The 24,150-nt window shown below is 35.5% G+C and overlaps 1 long non-coding RNA gene and 2 pseudogenes across 3 annotated transcripts in view; 2 read left to right on the forward strand and 1 right to left on the reverse strand.

Annotated features, from left to right (window-relative positions):
- Nucleotides 1-24,150, forward strand: part of LOC140609180 (large ribosomal subunit protein eL31-like) — a 105,999-nt pseudogene that overhangs the window by 61,909 nt on the left and 19,940 nt on the right.
- LOC140609548 (U6 snRNA-associated Sm-like protein LSm3 pseudogene) lies at nucleotides 9,380-9,934 on the forward strand (annotated as a pseudogene).
- LOC140609182 (uncharacterized) overlaps nucleotides 15,937-24,150 on the reverse strand; it is a 337,556-nt gene continuing 329,342 nt past the window's right edge. Inside the window, exon 10 of one of the 3 annotated variants that reach the window (XR_012011114.1) lies at nucleotides 15,937-16,000. This is a non-coding gene — a long non-coding RNA (uncharacterized lncRNA). The remainder of the gene's footprint in view (nucleotides 16,001-24,150) is intronic. The other 2 variants (XR_012011112.1, XR_012011115.1) reach the window with 2 other exon arrangements.

Consider the following 24,150-nt stretch of genomic DNA (forward strand, 5'->3'; position numbering starts at 1 on the left):
GATTCTTACCTTGAGGCCATTTATCACAGAACATTAGAACATTCCAAAAATACACCTAAAATGGACTTTTCAAGATTCAGGAGGCTTAACTGGAATTGATTACTAAAGAACAAATAAATGTGTTAAGAACTTCACATGTGTTTTATGCCCTTAGAGGATCAATCTTCACAATTCAACTGTGGTCTTGGAGATATACTCATTTCTGTTTTCTTTTAAATGTATTTATGTATATATAAATAATGCTGCAAACACATGCTTTAATAAGAGCAGCAATATCAAAAATACTCAAAGCAAGAGCTATGTTTGAGCTATAAAAATTCCCTTGTGTTTAGCCTAACATTGTTACTTTTGAGTCTGAAATTTTTTTAAATATGTCATACTGATAATAGGCATTTTATAGTCTATAGGCAAAGTGAATATTCCATTGGCTGGTATGTAATATGTGTCTTATTGATGACACGACTCATCTAGCTAAATAAATAGTCAAATATATGTGTGTCTAAATTTTTGTTTGTTTTCTTAGAAAGTTATAAGATCACCAAAATTGTCTTTAAAATCCAATCCAATGAGCATTTTTCAGTTTTTTCTCCCTTCCAATAACAGATGGACACAAGTGCATATATTGACTCAGCACTATTAATTGCTGTTGTCTGGAGGTTCAACTTCCATAGAACTTCTCATTTCTGTGATTGCATTTCTCTCCTTGCTGGTTTCTTCTTTCTGTAATAAACAGCAAGGGATTTCCTTTCCCCAAGCTTGGATGGCTGCTACACGCCCTCCTTTGGGAATCTCAACTCTTACATGGATTTAGAATATATATGGAGATATACTGAAATGACTCCTTTATCTAGCTCTGTCACCTGGATGAGTTATATTCCTAAGTGCCATCTATTTTTCTTGCTCTATGACTTTGTGCTTATATACTCTGCTATAACTGAGAAAGGCACATTGACAATATGTGATAAGATTCCAGTAAATGAAAATCCAAACATAAAATTGATTAGTATTTCTTATATTTCAAAAATTTGCTACAGTATCCTTTAACTACAGAATTTCAATAGCTTTAAGGTTTTATTAGTATCATTTCATCTCTTCATAAATAAATTGCCTCTCACCTTAATTAGTAACTTATTTATCACCAACCAACTCTCTATACAGAATTGTAGATATAAGGTTCTAGGAACTTATAAAAATTAAAGATAAGTAAGAAAGATAATAATTTAGTAATTTGCTAATTAAGATATACTCTTCTATATCACAATAACAATTTCAATTTTCTCTGTGTAGTGCACAAAGTGAGGATAATAAATAAGGTGAAGTTGGCTTTTTTATGTATAAGAAGGCAACTCCCTTTACAGTTATTTTTTTTTAAAGATTTTTTATTCACTTATTCATGAGAGACACACAGAGAGAGGCAGAGACACAGGCAGAGGGAGAAGCAGGCTCCTCGCTGGGAGCCTGATGTGGGACTCGATCCCAGTATGCTGGGATCATAACCTGAGCAAAGATAACCGCTCAACCACTGAGCCACCCAGGCATCCCTCCTCTTACAGTTATAACAGGTAATTGACAGAAAGGATTTATGATAAAGGCTGTTTCATCTTAAAAAAGGAAACAAATCATGGGCTGATTCTGAATGTGAATGTAGTTAAAAAGCTCATTTAATGGAAAGAGAAGAGCTGGGTTTTATCTCCCCGGTTTCATCTCATGCCACTCTTGTGCTTATTTCCTTTGCTCTTGCAATCCCTTCTAACGGTTTCTCAAAATGGTCCAAATTCTTTTTTGCCCAGGGTGTTTGCTCACTGTATCCCTCTGATTGAAACACCCTTCCTCCCACTCTTCACTTGGATAATGCTCACTCATATTTTGGAAACTCCCTTATTTGCCCTTCCAATCTAAGCGAAGTCCTCCTCATTATTCTTTTTCATTCCTCATTGTTTTTTATTCCACTTCAGCTTTTTTTCAAAATTAATCATGTATTTCCTTGTGTGTTTATCTTCCTATAAACTGCAAGTTTCATGAAGCCAGGGAAAATATTTTATTGTTGTAACTGTAGTGTCTAGCACATTGTAAATTGCTCAGTATTTATTGAATGAATGAAATAGTTCTTAATTACAGGAATTTCAACTCTCTAAATAATTCTTGCAAAATGGTTAAAGTGGAGCATAGGATAAAATCTTGACACATTTTTCTGACAAATTCATATCACAAAGAGTAAGTGAAACAATATAAATATCCACTTTTCTTGATTTAGACATAAGTAAATACTTCTTAGTGATAAGAACCTTGGAGGCTATAGCATTGGGAAAGGAAGTGATTACTAAACATTGTTATAACATTATATTTATACACTCATCTGTAGAATGGGAGCAAGATCTGTTCTGCTAATATTCTAGAGTCTCTGTGAAGGCCAAATAAGCAAAGGTATATCAGAAAGCTTGTAAAGCTGTATACAACTATAAGATGGTAGTTTGAGGAGGTGATATTTAAACTTAAATAAATAAATTAGATCTATTTCTCAAAAGATATAATTTTTATATAATACATAAATTATATCTGTTATTTAGGTAAATAACAGATATAAGCCAAATAAGGTAAAGGACTTCTAAAAATATAAGTGAAGTAGGTCAAGGCACTTTATTTTAGCTCTGATAAAATAAATGTTAATTATAGAAAATGTATACAGTTAAGATCTAAAAAAAAATAAAATTTCCCTCAATTTTCCCTTGGAAATAATACTTTTTAAAATTTTATAGATATCTTGACACTTAATTTTTGTTTTTATTAATGAAAATGGTGTAATTTTCTAAAACTGCTTTGTAATCTTTTTACTTCATGCTAGAACTATTCATTCATTCTTGCATGTCTTCACTGATCCAGTAATTATCTATCGAGCCCCTACTCTATGTAAAGTATCACATTTGTTACTGGGAAGACAGTGGTGGTCAAGAGAGAAAATAACCAAAAATTACTCCATTAAACATTTAGTTATAGTACTAATAAATGATAGGGGAGAGGTATATGCTGCGAGCACACTTAATGGAATGTGTGACCTTGCTGGGAACTAGGAGGTCAGGGGAGGCATATCTTAGCTGGGATTTGAAAGATAGGAAGGAATTAAGCAAATGATCTGGAAGGGCATAATAGGCAAAGAACTTACTGTAGGAAAGTACTTGCAATTATGATTTTTGGATGGGGACAGATATCAAAGCATCATTAAAAAGTGGAATTCTGAACATAGTCTTGAAATAATTCTAGGTAAGGGGGAAAAAGGGAACAACAGAAAAGATTTGTTAAAGAAATCAAAGAACAGGAAGTTTTTTCATACTCAGATTATAAAAGAATACCTAAAAATTATGAAAGAAGGAACATAGAATAAAAAATGTTTTATTCAAGGACCATACAAATATGTCACAGTTTGGGGGACCTTCTCTGATCTCCTTAAATAATTCAATTGGGATATCAAGTTGAGCTTGATATAGTCATTCCCTACCTGTTGGAAATAGATGCTTATGGAGTAAGTTATTGTATAGATGCCATGAGCCCAAAGCATGTACCACATACCATCTTCATAGATGTGTCTCTGAATTATTTTTCACATGTATTTAGATGGGTGCTATGCTTAATAAAATACAAGTACTTTTAAAAGCATTACTTTTCCTTGGTAGCTATACTATCTATTTGTCTGAATTATGTCACTGATCCCTCAGCCACTTCTCTCTTGTACTTAGTTCTAGGATTATTGGCATGCTTTACAATCTTATCTTCCATTATCCTTAATGAAGTTCAGTGTTGATATAGAGAATCTTTCTAATATCCTGATTTCTTGGCTGCTTTACCTACTTTTCCCAGTGATCCTTCATTCTAAAACCGCTATTTATTCCTTATCTTAATAGTCAAATTCAATCATTTCCAACTCAGATCCTTCCATGTTGGGAAGATCTCCACTGACAGACAATTCTTTTTCAGAATATTCTAAGAATTAATAAATACATATATTTATATTTACATAATGATTTATGACTTATAAAACATCCTCTCCTGCATTATCCCTTAGATCTTTCAGTAGACATCTCTCATGCAGTCCTTTTTTGCAATTCTGACAACTGACAGAGTTGAGGGTTTAGTTCATATCTATTTTGTGCCAGTCTCAGCCTCTTGATTGTAATACTATCAGCTAGAAATGCCTTTGGGCACTCCCAGTGTTGTAGGGTGGGGGGTGGTAAGCTTCTCACAGACAGCTCTCTTTCCAAACCTGTTTTACAACTGAACCGACTCTGCAGTTCTTAAATATGATTGCAAGATGACCTTCAGCAGCAACTATGAGAAAACTTTGAAAAAATAGAAGTTTATTACTTACACCACCCAGAAATTACACAGTAGACCTGGGGCCACGTGGTGAGGTGGGGAGTAGGGGTTGTGCAGAGGTCCAGGAAGTTCTGCTTTCATTGGAGTTGAGGACGCAGGTCTAGGGTTTCAAGGGCTCACTCTTTACTGGTGAATTTAAAACATGAGTGGGAATTTGAAGCATGAAAATAAAGATTAAAAAAACAACAACAACAAAACAAACTAGTGGCCCAAATGGCCAATTATTGAAATAGATATCAAACAAAGGAGCTTCAGTGTGGGGAGGTGTGCTGGCTCTGTAGCTGGTCATGGGACTGACAATGTGTTTGTAGAAGATAACTGTCTTTAGAGTAGGTACCTCACCAATCAAAATGTAAACTGAGCCCTCATATTACAAAAAAAGGGGGGAAAAAACAACTGCCAGCGCTTATACTACAATATCTCTGAATTATAATGGTATTAGAGAGCCTATAAGATCACAAGAACCTTACTCATATTTTAAAATTTTGGAAAATTATTTTGCATATTCTATATGAGCCACAAAGCAACCAACTTTTTGCAAGCAAATCATGCAAACATTAGACTTTTGCCTATTGAAGCACTGACTGAGCCAAAGGTAGTATAGAAGGGAAGGGGGTCTTAAAAGGTGAGCAGATTATAACAGGTGACACATACAATGCTAGAATTGGGGGGGAAATGATTTTGTGATAAGCAGTTAACATTTTACTACTAAACTTGTTATGGTGTTTCATAAACCTTAAGACATCGCTGGAAGTAATCAACTTCTATTCTGCATCCTCACTGGCTTACAGCCAAAGAAGTTTTCTAATTCACAGTTAAAGATTTAATAGATTCTCCATAAATGTTGATTAGTTGGCTCATTTTTTTTTTTTTTAGGATTCTGCTATTTCAATAATAAATGTCAGAATAGAGTACTGCATAAATGAATTGCTACCTAAGGAAGATAGCTACATTTCTAAAGGCAGGGAGATATCCTAAAACTTAAGAAAACATTGAGTAAGTGAGTGAGTGAGTGAGTGAGTGAGTGAGTATGTTCTAAGGCACAGATTGATTTTTTTTTTTTTTTAGTGCCATTCTTTTAGTAACCCATTCATTCATTCATGGAACACATATTTATTGGAACCCTACTTTTTGCCACACACTGGGCTAAGATCTTGCCGTATAAGGATGAAACGGGACATTCTTAGCTTCCAGTCTAGGTTAGGTGGGAGGGAGACAATTCAAACAGGAATGGCAGTGCACAGCTATTAGTATTATATTAGAAAAGCAGAAACAATGGCTAATCTAGTATAAAGGGATTCAAGGAGAAGTTTCATGGAGAAAAGACCTATAACCTGAGACCTAAGGGATGAGTGTCACATGACAGATCTTAAATAGGCTTGAGGAGTGCAGTGAGGAAATTGAGTAAAGCATTTCTTGAACTGGGGCCAGCAGCGAGAGCAAGGTACATTAGATGGCAAAGCTAATTCGACTGCAACACCATGGCCAGGGAATGGCGAGCCATAACTCAGGAGAGGCCGGAGGGGATTGGAGTGTCTTACAAGCCATATTGAGGGCTCATGGGAAGCAGTTGCTGGGATTTTAAGCAGACATTTGGCAAGATCATTATTGGATGCATTTAAAAAGTTCTCCTGGCTTGTTTTTTTTTTATTTTTTTAATTTTTTTTTTTTTTTGTGTTTGTCTGTCACTATATCAGGCCTGGTTCTTGATGACTCCAGACACTGCCCTTCTCACTCAGGGCTGTAGAGTGCATTTATCATAGGTTTTTAGAAGTACCTTGTAGATATTTCTTAATGAATTCTCCTATGACTTTTGTAGTTATTACTTAATTACCAAACACTGGAGCAAGACAATAAACTTCAAAGTAAAATGACTCCAGGGGAGGAGGCCAAGAAATAAAGGTACCAACTAACTTTGCATAATTATATTGGCCCAAAGAGGCTGATTAGTGTAAAATGTGAAACCATCTAGGCAGAGAAACACAATGGTTCTCTAAGGCCTCAGAAACTGCAAACCAAGCACGTTTTAGAATTGAGATAATATAGATTCTGACTAAAAGTTTGTTCACTGATATAAAGAATGCAAGCACAAATTCAGGAGTTCTGCTTTGCTGTTCTTCCGAAGAGCTTGGGGTTCATTGTCCCAAGAGACTGCTGCTTTTGCAATTCCGCCTGAGTCTAGCATCAGAAAGAGGCAGAACACTTGACTGCAGACTTGCAAGAAATAGCGGTTCAGACTTAGTGCCAGGAACATGCAAGCGAGCGAGGCAGCCTGAAGACTTTCGCTGTTTCCCACTTCAAGTGCTTCTCAGTTCAGTCGTGGGAAGAATGAGTTTCGTGGGCTCTCCTGTCCTGTCTTCTGAGACATGGAGTTTCCCTTTATGCCCACTTGCTCCTGACTTTCTATCCCTATGAATGGTATATTCAGATGCAATTTTATTGAGACCTCATGAAACTAAGTAGAAGCCTTAAGTATCAAGATTGAGAACTCATGCACCACACTGAATTGATACAGAATTCTAAATGTCAGATGTTATGGTCAGGGAAGCCCAAGTTTGTGAATAGGAGGGTCATAGTCAGTAGTTTAATATTCATCTGCTTAGGGGTTGTGTAAAAGGAAAAAAAATAAACAGAAAATACTTAATGACTTTTTTGAAAAGATTTTTTTGTTCATGAGAGACACACACAGAGAGAGAGAGAGAGAGAGAGAGAGGCAGAGACACAGGCAGAGGGAGAAGCAGGCTCCATGCAAAGAGCCCAACGCAGGACTCGATCCTGGATCTCCAGGATCATGCCCTGGGCTGAAGGCAACCACTGAGCCACCCAGGCTGCCCTTAATGACTTCTTTATCAAAGAATAACCCTTCTCAACTTTTAGGATTTTAAATTGGTTAAATAATGTAGATGTACCACACAGATCCTTGTTGTGAGGGACTTCACGTTCTAGTTTATTTATTTCATTAGAGAATATTGATTGAGTGCTTATCAGATACAGAGTATACAAAATAGATAGGGATTTCATTATCTTTTACGTGAATTCCCACAAATACCTTCTGGACTTTCCCTGCCTCCAGCAAATGTTCCTTCTAGTCCAACCTCCTGACAACCAACTGCCAGAATTATTCCTTCAAAACACAAGTCAGATTGCATCACTGCCCTAGTGAAACATTTTAACAGCTCCCATTGGCAATTGAATGAAACCCAAATGCTCTTTCTATTATCTGCTTGCATTTCTAGGTTTGTGTCCTAATACTCTCTTTTGTGCTCTGTTCCAGCAAGACTAGAGATTTAGGCATTATTATCCTTCCATGCTTTCACATGTGCTACTTCCTTGATCTTGATTGAGTGCACTTTCTTCCCTTTTTCTGCTTTTGCTCTAGGCAGTGGAATATATACTAAAGACACTTCCCGTTGCCTTAACTTTCATTTCTCCGGAAAGTATCATCCTTTAAAAACCATAAGTTGTTCTGTAGTGTCCTGGTTTTAATAACCCAGTTTGTGTTCATTCTCCTAATACTGTTTATCATGTATGGATACTCTGGTGAGGACGATGGGGTCAGAAGAGATGATCAATGGATATGAGAAGAAGAACGATGTAGAAGGAGGTCTTTGTGAAGAGGATTCAGTTGAGGAAGCAGACAGAACATTGGAGAAGCCCTCAAAGAAGCTTCCAATGCACTGCCAATACTGATTAATTCTATCCACTCAAAAGGCTCGACAGATCACGTCTCTTTTGGCTGAGATCTTATACATATTTCTACCTCTTTAAGTCATCATCATCCCTCTACCATATGTAGTCATTAATAATTGTCATCTAGGATTACAAATAATATACACATACTATGTATACAACCAACTGTGCCTGAAGGAATAAGTAGGTGGATAAAAGAGATAAAGGCAATATAATCTATGGGAAAACACATATAAAGTCATGGAGATGTAAATGTATGTGTGTCTTCAGACCATGATGCAAATTCACTGTGACTACAGTGAGATAAGCACAGAGGACGTAATATTTATTTAATGATGTTTCTGATCAAGCATCATGGTGTTAAGTACAAATATCCTTAAATACAGTAGACTCTGCAACTTAGTGAAGCAATGCAAGACTGTAAACTCCACAAGAACAGAGACTGTGTCCTTGACTTTGGTAGTCTGGTACTAGTGTTTCATTTCTGGTTCTCTTACCTTCTGTGATAAGCAAGGACACTCCACTGTTTGTAATCAGCTGTGTCCTGTATATCTGAGAACATTCTTAATGTGTATGCACAATCTGGGGATTTTTTTTATAATAAATTTATTTTTTATTGGTGTTCAATTTGCCAACATACAGAATAACACCCAGTGCTCATCCTGTCAAGTGCCCCCCTCAGTGCCCATCACCCATTCACCCCCACCCTCCGCCCTCCTCCCCTTCCACCACACCTAGTTCATTTCCCAGAGTTAGGAGTCTTTATGTTCTGTCTCCCTTTCTGACAATCTGGGGATTTGGAGGGAGGATGGGAGTTTTGCCTTTTCCCTCACCTGGCATTGATTATTCCAGATTTTCTGAATAAGTCAAGGGTCTGTTCCTAAATATTAAAAATTCTTATTTTCCGGGATCCCTGGGTGGCGCAGCGGTTTGGCGCCTGCCTTTGGCCCAGGGCGCGATCCTGGAGACCCGGGATCGAGTCCCACGTCGGGCTCCTGGTGCATGGAGCCTGCTTCTCCCTCTGCCTCTCTCTCTCTCTCTCTGTGACTATCATAAATAAATTAAAAAAAAAATTCTTATTTTCCAGGAAGTTGGATGGTTGGTATGAAGAGTTCAAAACTAGGGAGATCCTCTTTTCTAAAAATTAAATAAATTTTAAGTAACGGGCTTTTTTCTGTGACAATAAAAACTGCTTTGTTTAACTAAAGCAAGGTGATCTGTTCAAGAAATTGAAAAATGTTTCCTTTTATTACCTTTGGTTTAGCAACATAATAGTTGAAAAGTACTTCTCAATATAAATATAGATTATGCTCAAGAGGGTTTGAAAGATGGCGGACGACGTGGACCAGCAACAAACTACCAACACCGTAGAAGAGCCCCTGGATCTCATCAGGCTCAGCCCGGATGAGCGAATTTATGTGAAAATGAGAAATGACCGAGAGCTTCAAGGCAGATTACATGCATATGATCAGCATTTAAATATGATATTGGGAGATGTGGAAGAAACTGTGACTACTATAGAAATTGATGAAGAAACATATGAAGAGATATATAAATCAACAAAACGGAATATTCCGATGCTTTTTGTCCGGGGAGATGGTGTTGTGCTAGTTGCTCCTCCATTAAGAGTTGGCTGAAACAAAGAATTTATCGTGTATGGAATATAGGAGATTTTGTATGATTGCCTCTTTAAATGTAGAAGACATCCAAAAGAGAAACCTGCGTTCATTTTGATATTAAGAAATGACCAAGGATTCTTCCACTCCTGAATTGAGTTGATTTGCAGATAACTCAAAAATTCTTAAGCTAGAGGGCATTTTAATTTTTTTCCAACTCTTTCAATAAATGTGATCACCAGGATGCAAAGAAAAAAAAAGATTATGCTCAAGTCAACTTGAGTACCTATTTTTTTTAAAGATTTTATTTATTTATTTGAGAGAGGGAGAGAGGGAGAGAGAGAGAGACAGAGCATGAGCAGAGAGGAGAGGGAGAAGCAGGTTCCCTGCTGAGGGGTATGGGGCTTGATCTCAGGACTCTGGGATCATGACCTAAGCTGACAGCAGACGCTTAACCTACTGAGCCACCTAGGTACCCCTAAAGTTTTAATACTGGTATAAACATAGAGTCAACACGTGGTTTTTAGATTTCTGCCTTTTTACACAGTAGGATTATCATTTTCTTCTCTCAGATAATCACACTAAAATATTTCTTTAAAGTATAATAGCGCATCAAGAAATCACATAAATAAGTTATATGAAAACCAACGAAAAATTAATCATAAAACTTAAAATCCTCAGGGGATACTATTATAGTTGTGGGAGCAAACATCCTGTTCTCATTTACCCTTTAATCAGCTCTGTTACCAGCATGTACGATTAGGTCCTCAAGACCTAAGTAAGCTTTGTTTTACTCATAAAATATAAGACACAAGTAATCTATATTTCAAGTTGACATTATTTTCCTATAGAAAAACATTTTCCACTCCATCCATATGTTTTAAGTCTGGATTGCTATATTCACCATATTTAGAACCAAGATAAATGCAGAATATCCTTAGGCAAGCTTTACAAAGCCTCTTAGATATTAAGGCAAACAGCATTCCAAAGACAAGGCTATCTTCCTGAGATTAAAACAACTTTCAATGTCAATGGGCATGATGAGACAAAATGAACAATGTGTTAACACTAAAAGGACATGGCATTTGTCCTTCCAAGATGAAACCCATTAAAGTCATTTTTTAAAAAGCATGGCCCAGTTACAATGAAATGAAGGAAGTTAGCAAGTTGTTATGCGGGTGTTGCTGCACATATGATTTGCACATAATCAGAAATTCTAATCATAAGAGGCCACGGGAGCATTGTAATTGCAGAAGAGGGAGGGCCACTGGGTGTCAAACTCTCAGGAGGGAAATGGAGATTTATCACCTTAGCGGTGAGGCAGGTGAATGATGGATGGGGTAGCTTACTGTCACTCCAGTGAATTTAGTGAGGAAGTGAAAGGCAGCCTTGGGGGAGGGGGGGTGTATGGAGAAAGAGCTGGGATTTATGAACTGAAATATGTATTATAATGGAGTGGATTTCAGGAATCCCAGTCTCACTTCAGCCACAGTTAGAGCATTATGGATGAGCTAAGCTCAGACAGGGTTGTAATGAGATATTTCAGGCCAGCTGAATGTGTGTTATCATCGTAAACCACACAGAACATATCTGCGGGCATTACAAATCCATGAAGGTGAAGACATAATTATACATTAAGTCTTTCTTTCTGTCATAGAGATATTTGCTAAAGAACATGTTAACCAAATTACATTTGTTGTCTTCTGCTTCCTGAGCCTGTGTACCATTATACTTAGTTATGCATGATGATTGATGTTTAGAGACAGTCACAGGGAAGAGCAAAAAGCCCGCAAGGGGAAAACTAAGAATAAGGAGCCTCCTGGCTTTGCTGCTCCCTTTCCTTGTCCTAAGTATTTCATAAGGTGAGCAAGGTGGATTAGCAACAGGTGAACTTCAAGGTCCTTCTTGTTCTAGGATTCCATGAAATGAAAAAAGGACTATGACTATTTCATGCCAAAACTACAAACTGACTCCAGACTTTTCATTGAAAACAAAATACCAAGTAGATTTATTGATTTTTGTTAAATTTGTTTATGTGTTTTTATGCAAGTATATACATGTCTATATGTAGACATGTATATCTACATGTCTGAGATAAAAATCACACTGTGTCTCTGTTTATGTTAAAAATATTTTATTGGGGCACCTGGGTGGCTCAGTCAGTTACGTGTCTGCCTTCAGCTCAGGTCATGATCTCAGCGTCCTGGGATCGGGCCCCATTTGGGGGTTCCTGCTCAGTGGGAAGTCTGCTTCTCCCCCTCTTGCCTCTCCCTCACTTGTGCTCTCTCTCTCTCTCTCTCTCTGTCAAATAAATAAATAAAATCTCTAAGAAAAGTAAAAAATAAAAATGTTTTATTACTCACCAAATAGGATGCCTATTATCAAAAAAACCCCAGAAAATAAGAAATGTTGGTGGGGAGAGAAATTGGAACCCTTGGGCACTGTAAATGATGCAGCTGCTGTGGACAATTGTATGACTATTCCTTAAAAAATTAAATATAGAATGACCACATGATCTAGCAATTCCTCTCCTGGGTATACACCCAAAAAAAAATGCAAGCAGGGACTTAAATCAATATTTGTACATCCATGTTCATAGTAGCATTATTCATAATAGCCAAAAGGTAGACAAAACCCAAGTGTCCATTGATGGATGAACAGATAAACAAAATGTGGTGTATGCATGTGATGGGATATTACTCAATCTTAAAAAAGAAGGAAATTTAACACATACTACAACAGGGATGAACCTTGAAGACATTATATAAGTGAAAGAAATCATTCACAAAGGGACATATATTGTATGATTCTACTTACATGAGGTACCTGGAGTAATCAAATTTTTAGAGACAGAAAAGAGAATGGGTGTTGTTGGAAGGAGGGAGAATGGGAAGTCAGTGTTTAATGAGGACAGAATTTCAGTTTGGGAAGATGAGAAATTTCTGGAGATGAATGGTGCTGATGGATACACAGCAATGTGAATGTACTTAATGCTACTGTACACATAAAAATAGTTAAAACAGTACATCTTAAGTTACATATATTTTACCACAATAAGAAATATTCTTTTTTTTTTAATAAGAAATATTCTAATGACAAAAAAGTAATTTGTATAGAAGTCCCAATTATTCTTTAGAAACTGAGTCATTTTAGTTAGCTTTCTGTTCTGACCAGATTTGGGGACAATTTCTGTTTCAATGTTTTTATTATAAGGGAAGTTGTTACCAGAAAGTGGGGGAAATAGATGGTTGGTAAGCAACAGCAGCAAATGCTCTCCATGCCATGACTCCAAAGCAGCATGCAGGGCTGAAGTAGGTGGAAAAGCTACAAAGACAGGTCAAGGAGTAAGGGTTGTCAGTCAACACAGGCAGAGAGGCTATGGAATTTAGAGGAAGATCAGGAGGGCTTTTGTAAATAACAAGTTTTAGTTTTCAAATCTCCTTCTCCAACCATAAAAGGTGGATTCATCAGATATTATTATTTTTGAATTGACTTCTGTCATCACATATCTATTTTCTTTCTGTTTACTAGTTTACATATTTTTGTTTCTCCCTCCGGATTATAAGATCTTTTAGAATACAATTGATGCTATTTTTATTCCCAACTTCCTTTTAATTCACGTTAAATATATTCTTGTTAATGAATGAATGAAGGAAGGGAAATGAAGCAATCAAGTTTGTTTGTCAATCAAGCAATTAGAACATATCTAAATGAATTATTTGAGCCACCTACTCAATTCAGGAAAAGACATTCAAGATATTTTTTTAATCTATAAATACAGAATAAAATATAAATTCTGGTGAGTTGGAGCTGCCACAAAATAACAGGATGTACTAAGAACAACACAGTAAGATAATAAAAATAATAATAGTTAACATTCATTTAGCATTTACAAATGCCAGACTCTATATTAAGCACTTTAATGGATTCTCTCTTTTTTTCTAAGATTTATTTATTTATTTGAGGGGGGCAGAGGGAGAGGATCTCAAATAGACTTCTCACTGAGCACAAAGTCTAACACAGGGCTCCATCTCATGACCCTGAGATTATGACCTGAGCTGAAACCAAGAATCAGACTCTCAATCAACTGAGCCACCCACGCATTCTCTTTTTAATCTTCACAGCAAATTTGGAAGTATGTATTTTTATTTTATAGGCAGAAGAATCCAAAGAGATATGGTTAAGTAATTTTTCCAAAGCCACATTCAAAATTATTAGGTTGATTATTTAAACCCAGAGAATTGAATCCAGATACTATAGAATTTTAAGATAAGTACATGTTTCTTAACTGGTGATGTCATGAAAAGCAGACCAGGAACACTTTGCACACTGTCAGGCTACCTAGCACATGTGACTACTTAATTCAAAATATGTGCTAACAATACAGTGATTGTTGGTGAGATCATGAATTTCACATCAATGGTCACAGATGATTGTGGAGGTTTTTTTTTTTTTAATTTTTAAAGGAGTGAACATTTTAGTTGTTTTCAGTACTGAAATATTTATTTATTTATTTATTTATTTAGAAGTAGTCACTTAATCTTTGCAGCATCTGCAAGCTTTTTGTGGATTGCAATGTGAACAGATACATATTTAAAATAAAATTGACAGGCCTGTTTTTGCAAAAAAAGAGCTAAAATATTTCCTTAAGGAAAAGATCAGTTAAAAGTAACTATTTTTTAATAAAATAAAAGTGATTTAACCATTTGGAGTGTGTTACTTAGCTATTAATGCCAAGGAATTCAGTATACACTAGTTCCCAGTATAAGTGCTCATTTGAACATATCTCTTACAAAGCATGGCTCTATGAGGTGTTCGTATAATGTAAATTCAGCCTTCCATTTGGCTTTTCAATAAGCTAGATATACATGGTGTATAATAATGCCAACTGAATGTACATTCATTGGTAATTAGTATCTAGCCCATTTTATTCCTTTGCTTTAGTGCAAGACCACAAAGACCTAGCTTATAGCTTCATTCCTCCAAAGGCCACTTTGTTCCACATGAAGAAAATATTGTTGCAAAAGTCATTCTCTGCACCTCTTTCGTTCTTTCAAAGATTTTATTTATTTGACAGGGAGAGAGAGAGAGAGAGAGAGAGAGAGAGAGAGAATGAGAGAGCATGACCAGGGGTAGGGGCAGAGGGAGAAGTAGACTCCCCACCGAACGGGGAGCCTGAGGTGGGGCTCGATCCTGGGACCCTGGGATCATGACCTGAACCGAAGGCAAATGTCCAACTGACCGAGCTGCCCAGGTACCTCCATTGTCTGTACCTTTAATCTTTCTAACTCTTATCTACATGTGTCATATTGAGTTGGACAAGACATTTTTTATTGTGGAAATACAGCACAACTAAATAGAGCAAAGACTACCACTCCATTCTCACCAGGTTACTCAAATTGCATGCCTTGATTTATTGGTAATATTTTTACTTAATTTTTGTATTTTTTAATAAAGTCAATTTAATCATTATATATATACATATGTATATATATATACATATATATATATATATAAGATTTTATTTATTTATTTATTTATTTATTTATTTTTTTTTTTTTTTAAGATTTTATTTATTTATTCCTAAGAGACACAAGAGAGAGAGGGAGGCAGAGACACAGGCAGAGAGAGAAGCAGGCTCTATGCAGGGAGCCTAATGTGGGATTCATTCTCGGGACTCCAGGATCACGCCCTGGGCCGAAGGCAGACATTCAACTGCTGAGCCACCCAGGCATCCCCCATCATTATATTTTATTTTAAAAGTTGTTTTAATAAAAGAAACATGCAGAAAAAAGAGTATACAATGATTATACATCTCAATAATTTATTATGAAGGGAATATTTCCATTTAATCACTCCCAAGGTAAGCACGATCTTACTTTCTAAGATTATGGTCTGTTTTTCCCCAGGCATCTGGCTGCTATACTCACATTTTTGTTGGTCTATACCAGGGATAGAATTTGCTGCATCAAAAGGTAGGATTATATTTGATTTTAAAAGAACTCCAAACCACTTGTAAAACTGGTTATTTTATTTTCCATTTTTGTAGCAGTACCTGAGAGTTCCCATTACCTACATCTTTGCCAGCCTTCTTATAAGCAACATGGAGTTGTTTTATTTGTTGTGTTCGTCTGACAAATGTTTTCTTTTCATTAGAGCATTTCGTACATTTGTATTTCATAAATTGATGTTTTGTGATATAAATCTATAATATCACTATTTGCTTAATATATGTTCGACCTACCTCTTCCTCTCATTCATGAGTCCATCCAAAGCTATGCTCTGCTTTCGTGCCTTCTCAGTCACTTCTAGCTTTATCTGAGGCCCTGGAGAGAAAAGCAGTCCCAATTACAATTTTTATAAACATTCCACTGTATATGTTCATATATATATATATATATATTTTTATTTTATTTTATTTGAGAGAGAAAGAGAGAGCACATGAGATTGCATGTGTGGTAAGGTGGGAACAGAAGGAGAGAATCTTAAGTAGACTCTGTGCTGAGCATAGAGTCTGATACAGGGCTCTATCTCATGACCCTGAGATCATACCTGAGCTGAAACCAAGAGTCTAACTCTTTACCAACTGAGCTACCGAGGTGCCCCTGCATATGTTCATATATTAGTGGCTTTTATGTGCTAGACATTTTTATAAACCTTATCTCATTTTCTCTTTAAAAAAATATTTGCAAGAGAAGAGGGAAGAAAAGAGGAGGGGTGGGGAGACAAGTCAGGTAATGTGACTGAGGCTAGACTGACAGATTTAGGAAGCTGGAGAGGGTATGGCCTCAAGTTTACTTAATCTCGAAGTCCATACCATTTTCAGAGCATCACAGTGCCTTTTACAATAGCAGACTACTGACATTTGCTTTTTAAATAGGAAAGATTTAAAACATTTTATAATTCTACTTAACAAATGGCTGTATCTTTCTCTAAGAATATTTAAGTATAATTTTACAAACTTATATGTTTGGAAACCTATATGTCATATGACCCCCCCACACACACACACTCTTATGTGTATATATACCTATAATACATATAATTTAAAATGTGCTCTTCCTCCTTTATTTATGTATATATTTGTATATGTGTTTATTTTTATGTATATATCTAAAATTTAGAATATATTTTCTTCTTTCTTTCCTTTAAAAAAATTATAATCAAAGAAGTCAACAAGTTATAAATACCTACTTTGAACTACTTCTTTTTTTATTTACTTATTTTTAAGATTTTATTTATTTATTATTCACAAGAGACACAGAGAGAGAGAGGCAGAGACATAGGCAGAGGGAGAAGCAGGCTCCATGCAGGGAGCCCGATATGGGACTCTATTCTAGGACCCCAGGATCACATCCTGAGCCAAAGGGAGACGCTGAACTGCTGAGCCACCCAGGCGTTCCAGAACTACTTCTTAAATAAAAGACTTGTAATATAAAACTAAGGATTTTTAATATAAAACTAAGAAGATTTTGGGAAATCTAAAACTTCTAAATAATATTGACCTTATTTCTTAAAATACTTCTGTTTTTTCCTTCTTGGCAAATGTTAACAGAAATTAAATGATTTACATGATTTGCAATATATGATGCTGCTAAACTGCAATATCTGAAAAGTGTTAACACAAAAAAAATTACACGTATTAATTTTGGCCAGAGTAACCTCAATCATTTTAAACGTTAAAATAGCCAGTTACTATTGATACTTCTTGTTTTTAAATGTTAGCATTATACCTTTACTTATTTTTTTTAATGTTTAAAATAGTCATAAGAACAGTCATATTCCAATATCATTGTTTGCTTCCCATATTGAAAACCTTACTTTTGCCAGTGAGCTAGCTGACTACCATTACAAACTTAAGGTGAAATATTTCAGATTTTGTTTTTTCTTGTTGAGTGTAAGCACCCATTGGCTATTAGAAGTCACCAGGACATTTTTAGAGAATCACATCTATCCATGGTCCAGGAAAGTAACACGTAAAACATCAACATCAGAAAGGCACGGGAGAAGTGTGTGTTCTTCCTTGGTCTGATGCTGAACCAGAATTCTCTGAGGGTTGCATTGAGAGACTCCCTTTCCTTTCTCTCCCTCCCCGTATACTGCCTAGTATGCTAGCGTGCCCTTCGGTTCTTGCTCTCAATTTCTTTCCTCCAAGATTTCCTCTGCCAGGATTGTTACTGTTTGTAAGAAACATCCGGAAGAGTTGGGCTGGGCTTTACCATTTCAAAGGATTTCCAGGTCAATGCTTTTCCTGTGATTTTAAAAGATGCAAACTCAATTTTACTATGGTGTTTAATGAACCTGTGATAAATATGAAAAATTCTATGTTTGAATTTAATGTAGGACCTGGATTCTTCATATTAAGGAATGATCGAGACATTAGGTCAGCTTTTCTTTGGAAAAGAAGTTATGCACAAGCAAAAAATATAGACAGGAGGAAAAAATAATTATTTTGTGCCCATTTTGTGCTAGCTACTACACACACCTTACCTTATTTAATACTTACTAACAATCTTAAGGTAGTGACTATCACCTCTGTTTTGCAGAGGAATAAGCGGTAATATTATTTATAGGCAGTGTACAAATAAGGAGTTCAGGATCAAGCTCAGGTAAGCCTGCTTCCAAAGCCCCTGCTCCTTTCACAAAAATATCTGCCTTGCCAGACTTATAACTAATGCTGATGTTTGTTAATAATCAGACAAATAATACAATAAATCTATGCAGGGAATTCTTTTCTAACCTATTTGTCTCCATGCATGGGAAACAGGAAGTCATAATGGTGGATAAGAGCACAGTTTTGGATGTCAGCAAGCATATATTTCAATCTTGACTCTAATACTGATTAATTACTTTACCTCTAATATCTATTAGATATTAAAGTAGCCTCTGTGAGGCTCTGTTTTCTCATGTGTAAAATGGGAATAATAACAGCATCTAGATCATAAGGTTGTTATAAATAAGATAATGAAAATTAAGTGCTTAACACTGCATTACATATAATAAGAGTGCAAAAACATTGCTATAATTATATTATCTGTTGTGAACTTTAACACATGTAAAAACAATTTAGAACAATTTGCTTTATTAGTAGCAAAAAAAAGATTAAGTTCTGATTTACCACTGTGCTATACCTAAAAAGTGTAACTGTGATGGGCTGGGACTCAGCAATACAGACATTTACCATCATTTAAAAACATAAGTAAAAATAAAAAAATCTAAAATAAAAACATAAGTAATCCCTAAATTGGGAATAAAAGAGTCAGTACAAGCACAAGTGCATTTGCTTATCATTAATGGACATTAGACTGACAAAGTAACTAAAGAATTGAAATGTCCGTTTCTTCAATTCTTTGAATATTCCTCTGGATCTAGTAAGGATTACAAACCATGGATATCAATTGTAAATCCTCCTTAATGAAATCCAGGAGCTTACATGAGACTTTGAACCACTTGCAATTGTTTGGTTTAGAGCTTTCTGCAAACCAATGGTGCAGGAGGATTCCCCGCAACATAACAGCTACAGAAATGAACTATCAATAAATAACTTGTAGCTGTAAGGAACAAAGGGACTTATCCAGTTTAGCATTTTATTTCAGCTCAACAGCTATACAATTTCAAACTGGTGTCACTAAGGTTGAGTTTATAGGTTGTCATGACCACAGTTCCAAGCGCTGAGAGTTTTTTTAGCACCTCATGGTATCACAGCAGGGGTAATTTTCTTATCATTAATTTTAATTTCTTTCTCTATCTCTTTCTCTTTGGCCTACTTTGCATAGTGACCTACAGAACATATCACCCTCTTATTCTTATCTAGGTCACAAACGGGAACAGGGAGAGATGTTATACTGCATTTAGTCTGTAGAAAAGAAGATTTTGTAATCTTTGGAAGGGATTGAAATTCTAGTGTATCCAATTTGGTTCCACAATGAATATCTATCATTTTATCTCTAAAATAAACCATTTAAGTAAAGTATATTATGTGTGAATGCTTACTCCCGCTCCCCATGTGATATAAGTCTAGTGGGAATATTTTTTTATAGTGTAACAAAATATTTTTGATTTTTTTCAGAAATGGCTTACATAGTAATTTGTGTCTAGTTTACATTTGTCATTCATCCACAGAAGAACCTGTAACTTATAAAAGCCATCACTGTGTCTTATTTTGTTCCCATGAGGGGCAATATTTAAAAATGAGCTGGACTGGGTTTCAATAAAACTTTATTTATGGGCTCTGAAATTTGATATCATATACTTTTTATGGTTCACAAAATATTCTTTATTTTTCCAAACATTTCAAAATGAAAAAACTTCTTATCTCATTTACCACACAAAAACGGTGGTGGGCTGGATTTGGCACATGGGCTGGCTCTAATGTGCTTATTCTTGCACGAGATGATTAAATTAAAAATGGACATACTGTGCTCTTGATTTATAGAAACAAAGTGCACATCTATGAATATTTGTCTTACTTGTGCAAAGATAACCTGGCCATTCACTGAAAAGAGCATTCCCAAACTCTTCCACTAAAGTAGTGCAATAGGCTAATGCCTTCTTGACAAAGTAATAATCCTTTCACAAATAGAGCTAAATCAATTTTTTTTGTAAGTTACATAGATTTTATATGATAGGAAAGAATCTATATTTATGGTCTATCTTCTCTAGGGATACCAATGTATAATTTGTTTTGGTTACAAAGACAAACTCATATTCTTGTATCATTAATAATATCAAATTCATTCATTAGTCTAAACCATACTATTATGCTTATGTAACAAATAACTATAAGAATAGATTTGCTTAATAGCAGAAAACAAATATGTTGCAGGATATGTGAATGTTTGTTAAAGGAGCTAACTACCACCTTTAATTTTGGGGGTGTCAAGGAAGGTCACTTTTGTAAGTAACCAAATAATTGTTTTTTCTAAAGTCAATGATCATGGCAATAAAGTATAAGTAGAACCCTAACTTCATTTCTTAATCTCTTTAGGCCTCAGTATCTTCAAGGATTAAAAAACAACATTGTCTTAGGGCACCTGGGTGGCTCAATCAGCCAAGCCTCTGACTTCAGCTCAGGTCCTGATTTCATGGTCCTGGGATCAAACCCAGGTCTGGCTCCACATTCAGTGTAGAGTCTGCTTGTCCCTTTGCCCCTCTCCCTGATCATGTTCTTGTTCTCTCTCTATATCTCTCAAATAAATAAATAAAATCTTTAAAAAAAAAACCAACAGTGTCTTTTCATGGTTTTATGTAAGTCCTTTGTAAATGGTGACTTGCTTTAAACATACAAAAAATTATTACTTTAACTATTTCAAAGTTCAAAAATTGTGAATACATATATATGTATATATGTATAATTTTTAAGTAAAAATATTGAATTTATTCAAAAGTTGGAATTAGATATTAGAAATAGGAACTTATTTGAATGTGACGTATGTGTATTGTGGGGATAGGACATAAGATAGATGTGTATATATATGTAAGAGCTTAAATTTACATTTTAAACATATAGTTTCAATGAATTTGCCAACAGGTCTCTTAAACCTAACCTCCTTCCCCAGAAAAAGTTATATGAAGTTGTGCTGGGGAATATGACCCAGTTTTTCAAATTAGCATTCATGAAGTTTGATAGTTGAGTCTTTGCAGAACATATTGAAAATGTAGCTCTAATTGTTTACAACCCCTTCCACTCCTATGTTTTTTAATTATCAGCATTTAGAAAGCCCCGAGGATGCATTTATGTGAATAAAGAGAACCTACAATCACATGGTGAGGTGACTGCTTTTTCTTTATTCTGAAGATTTACTGTCACAAAAACAAGTTTATATTTTGTTGCTGATTTAAGTTTTAAAAATTAACGAATATTCATTTTTAAAAAGTAGAAACACTGAAAGGTATAAAGAAGACAAAAATTCACACATTGTCCCACTTTTCCAAATAAAATCACACTTAATATTTTGGTGAATTTTAGATTCATTTACATTTAAATTATTGAAATTAAAATTTACATAAAATTTGCATGCCAATGCTTTTAACTTAATATTATGCCATAATTGCTTTCCTAGTGTTGTCATATAGGATGCAAAGGCATCATTGTAGCAGTCAGGGCTTGATCAAAAGATAAAAGAAGGGATTTTATTATAAGGATTTGATGTTATGCAGCTGCGAAGGCAGGATAAACAGTCTATGTGAAGCTGTCCTTTGGTGCAAGAGCCTGAAGTTAGCAGGGCAGGCCATCTAGGGAGAAGGAGAGCCAGAAAGTAGAGGAGTCTAATACTCTAGGAACCCAGCAGGGTGATCTGGGACTGATAAAACTGGACTGGAACTGAGACTGGCTTCTCACAGCCTCCAAACCTCCAGCTTTGATGATGGAGAGAACCTGCAAAGAGTAGCAGGCATCCTCCCTCAACTGGAAAACACACACGTGGCCCCCAGCTGGGGATGGTGCTGAAGGAGCATCTTGGGGAGCTGAAGGAGCTACAGCCTGGCTGCTAACCCACCCAACAATGACAAGCAGGATCTGCAACAGGAAGGGGTACTCCTCATGGCACTTCTCCATGAGAAAAGATACAGATGCCCAGCTTTACTTCACTTGCCAAATCTCACTGGAAATGGCCCATTCTAGCATTCCTAATTCAGAACTGTGCAGAAAAGGGAAATACATATCCTGCTTAAGTGAGGACAGTACAAATCTACCACAATCATTTTCATTTTATTGCCTATACAATAGTTCACGAAGTGGGCATACTATAATTAGTACCACAATGTGCAATGATTGAATATTTGGGAACTCTGAGGTGCCTAATAGTATTTATATATACTTTATTGTTTTGTGCATTGTCTCAATGGGTCATGGTAGTTGGCATTTGTTAGTTGTCAAAATTTACTGATTCTTCTGCTGTTTAACCCATCTAATACCTTCCTTCTGGTTTTAGCTTAGGTGTGAAGATCAAGAAGTCTGTCCTGATTTTATAAAACTTGTTTATGGTCCTCACGGTACTAGCATAATACTCTATCCTGGCTCTACTACAGAGTCCTTATTTTTCAGTGTGATTGCATAAGCACCTGTGTCTCTCACTAGATTCTAAATTACTTGAGGGCAGACAAAGTATCTCACTGTTGGATCTCCAGTTTTTAGAAATAGGTAAGCAATCAGTGCTTTTGAATTTATGAAATCAAACTGTTAGCTAAACCAAGAAGATATATTCTTTTTTTCTATTTGTTTTCCTTATTTTAAAATATACTCTGGGAAGCCCGGGTGGCTCAGTGGTTTAGTGCCGCCTTCAGCCCAGGACATGATCCTGGAGACCGGGGAATGAGTCCCACATCAGGCTCCCTGCATGGAGCTTGCTTCTCCCTTTGCCTGTGTCTCTACCTCTCTCTCTCTCTCTGTCTCTGTCTCTCATGAATAAATAAATAAAATCTTTTAAAAAATAAAATATTTTATTTTCACTGATTTATTTATCTGAGTTTTCTTCAGAAAAATGAAGACCAGCTTTCCTCTGGCCTCGTTTCACTACCAAATAACAATGCTTTGAGATTTTCTGTTTTGGATTCATTATTAATCTTTTTAGCTCTAATTTAATTTAATTAAAAACTTTAAAAAATTGGATTATAGTTGATACACAATGTTACATTAATTTCTGGTGTACAACAGTGATTTAACAACTCTATATGCTATGCTATGCTCGCTGCAAGTGTAGCTACCATCTGTCACTATACAATGCTGTTATAATACTGTTGACTGTATTCCCTATACTGTATGTCTCATTTCTGTGACATGGATCAACTATTGTCAAAGTTAATAAGCAATAGCTAAAAAAAAAAAAAAAAAAAAAAAAGCAGCAGCTATGTACCATACTTCTACTAAGTATATAGTGAAGAAACTCCAGTTAATTCATTGCTGTTCTTTCGTCAAATATTCACGTGAACGAAATATTAATCCTGATATTCATGCCATTGTCTCTGATTCATCTATTATTCAGAGTGCTTCTACAAATAATAGCTTCAATTTGAAGATCAGAGGAGAGACTTTGAATGAAAGACAAACTCAGGAAAATGTAATGTCTGAATATTTTATTTTCTGTTACTACTGTCAGTATACTTAAAAGGTTCATTTTTGTGCTATTCTAAACATAATGAATTATTGGAGTCCTATTTAGGTTAATGAGTTGGGAGTGCTGGAAAGGTAGTAGGCTTATCTCCAAAATTTGATGGCTATACCTAGTATAATACTTTCTATGATACTTTTTTTTTTTTTTTGCATATTTTGGCTTTTTGGTAAGTCTAAAGTAATTAATTATAAAATAGTTACCATGTTTTTAAAAACATTTTGTTACCAATAACTCATTCTTTTCATCATTTGATGATATCTTTGGGTTTGAGATAAATAGCTATAATTCCAAGTGCTCTCTTCTGTTAGATTTGCTCTCCGTAGCTGATCTTTGCTGTGTTCTCCATCTCTGACAGATTTCAATAT

This window comes from Canis lupus, chromosome 18, assembly GCF_048164855.1.
Source record: "Canis lupus baileyi chromosome 18, mCanLup2.hap1, whole genome shotgun sequence".
Lineage (NCBI taxonomy): Eukaryota > Metazoa > Chordata > Mammalia > Carnivora > Canidae > Canis > Canis lupus.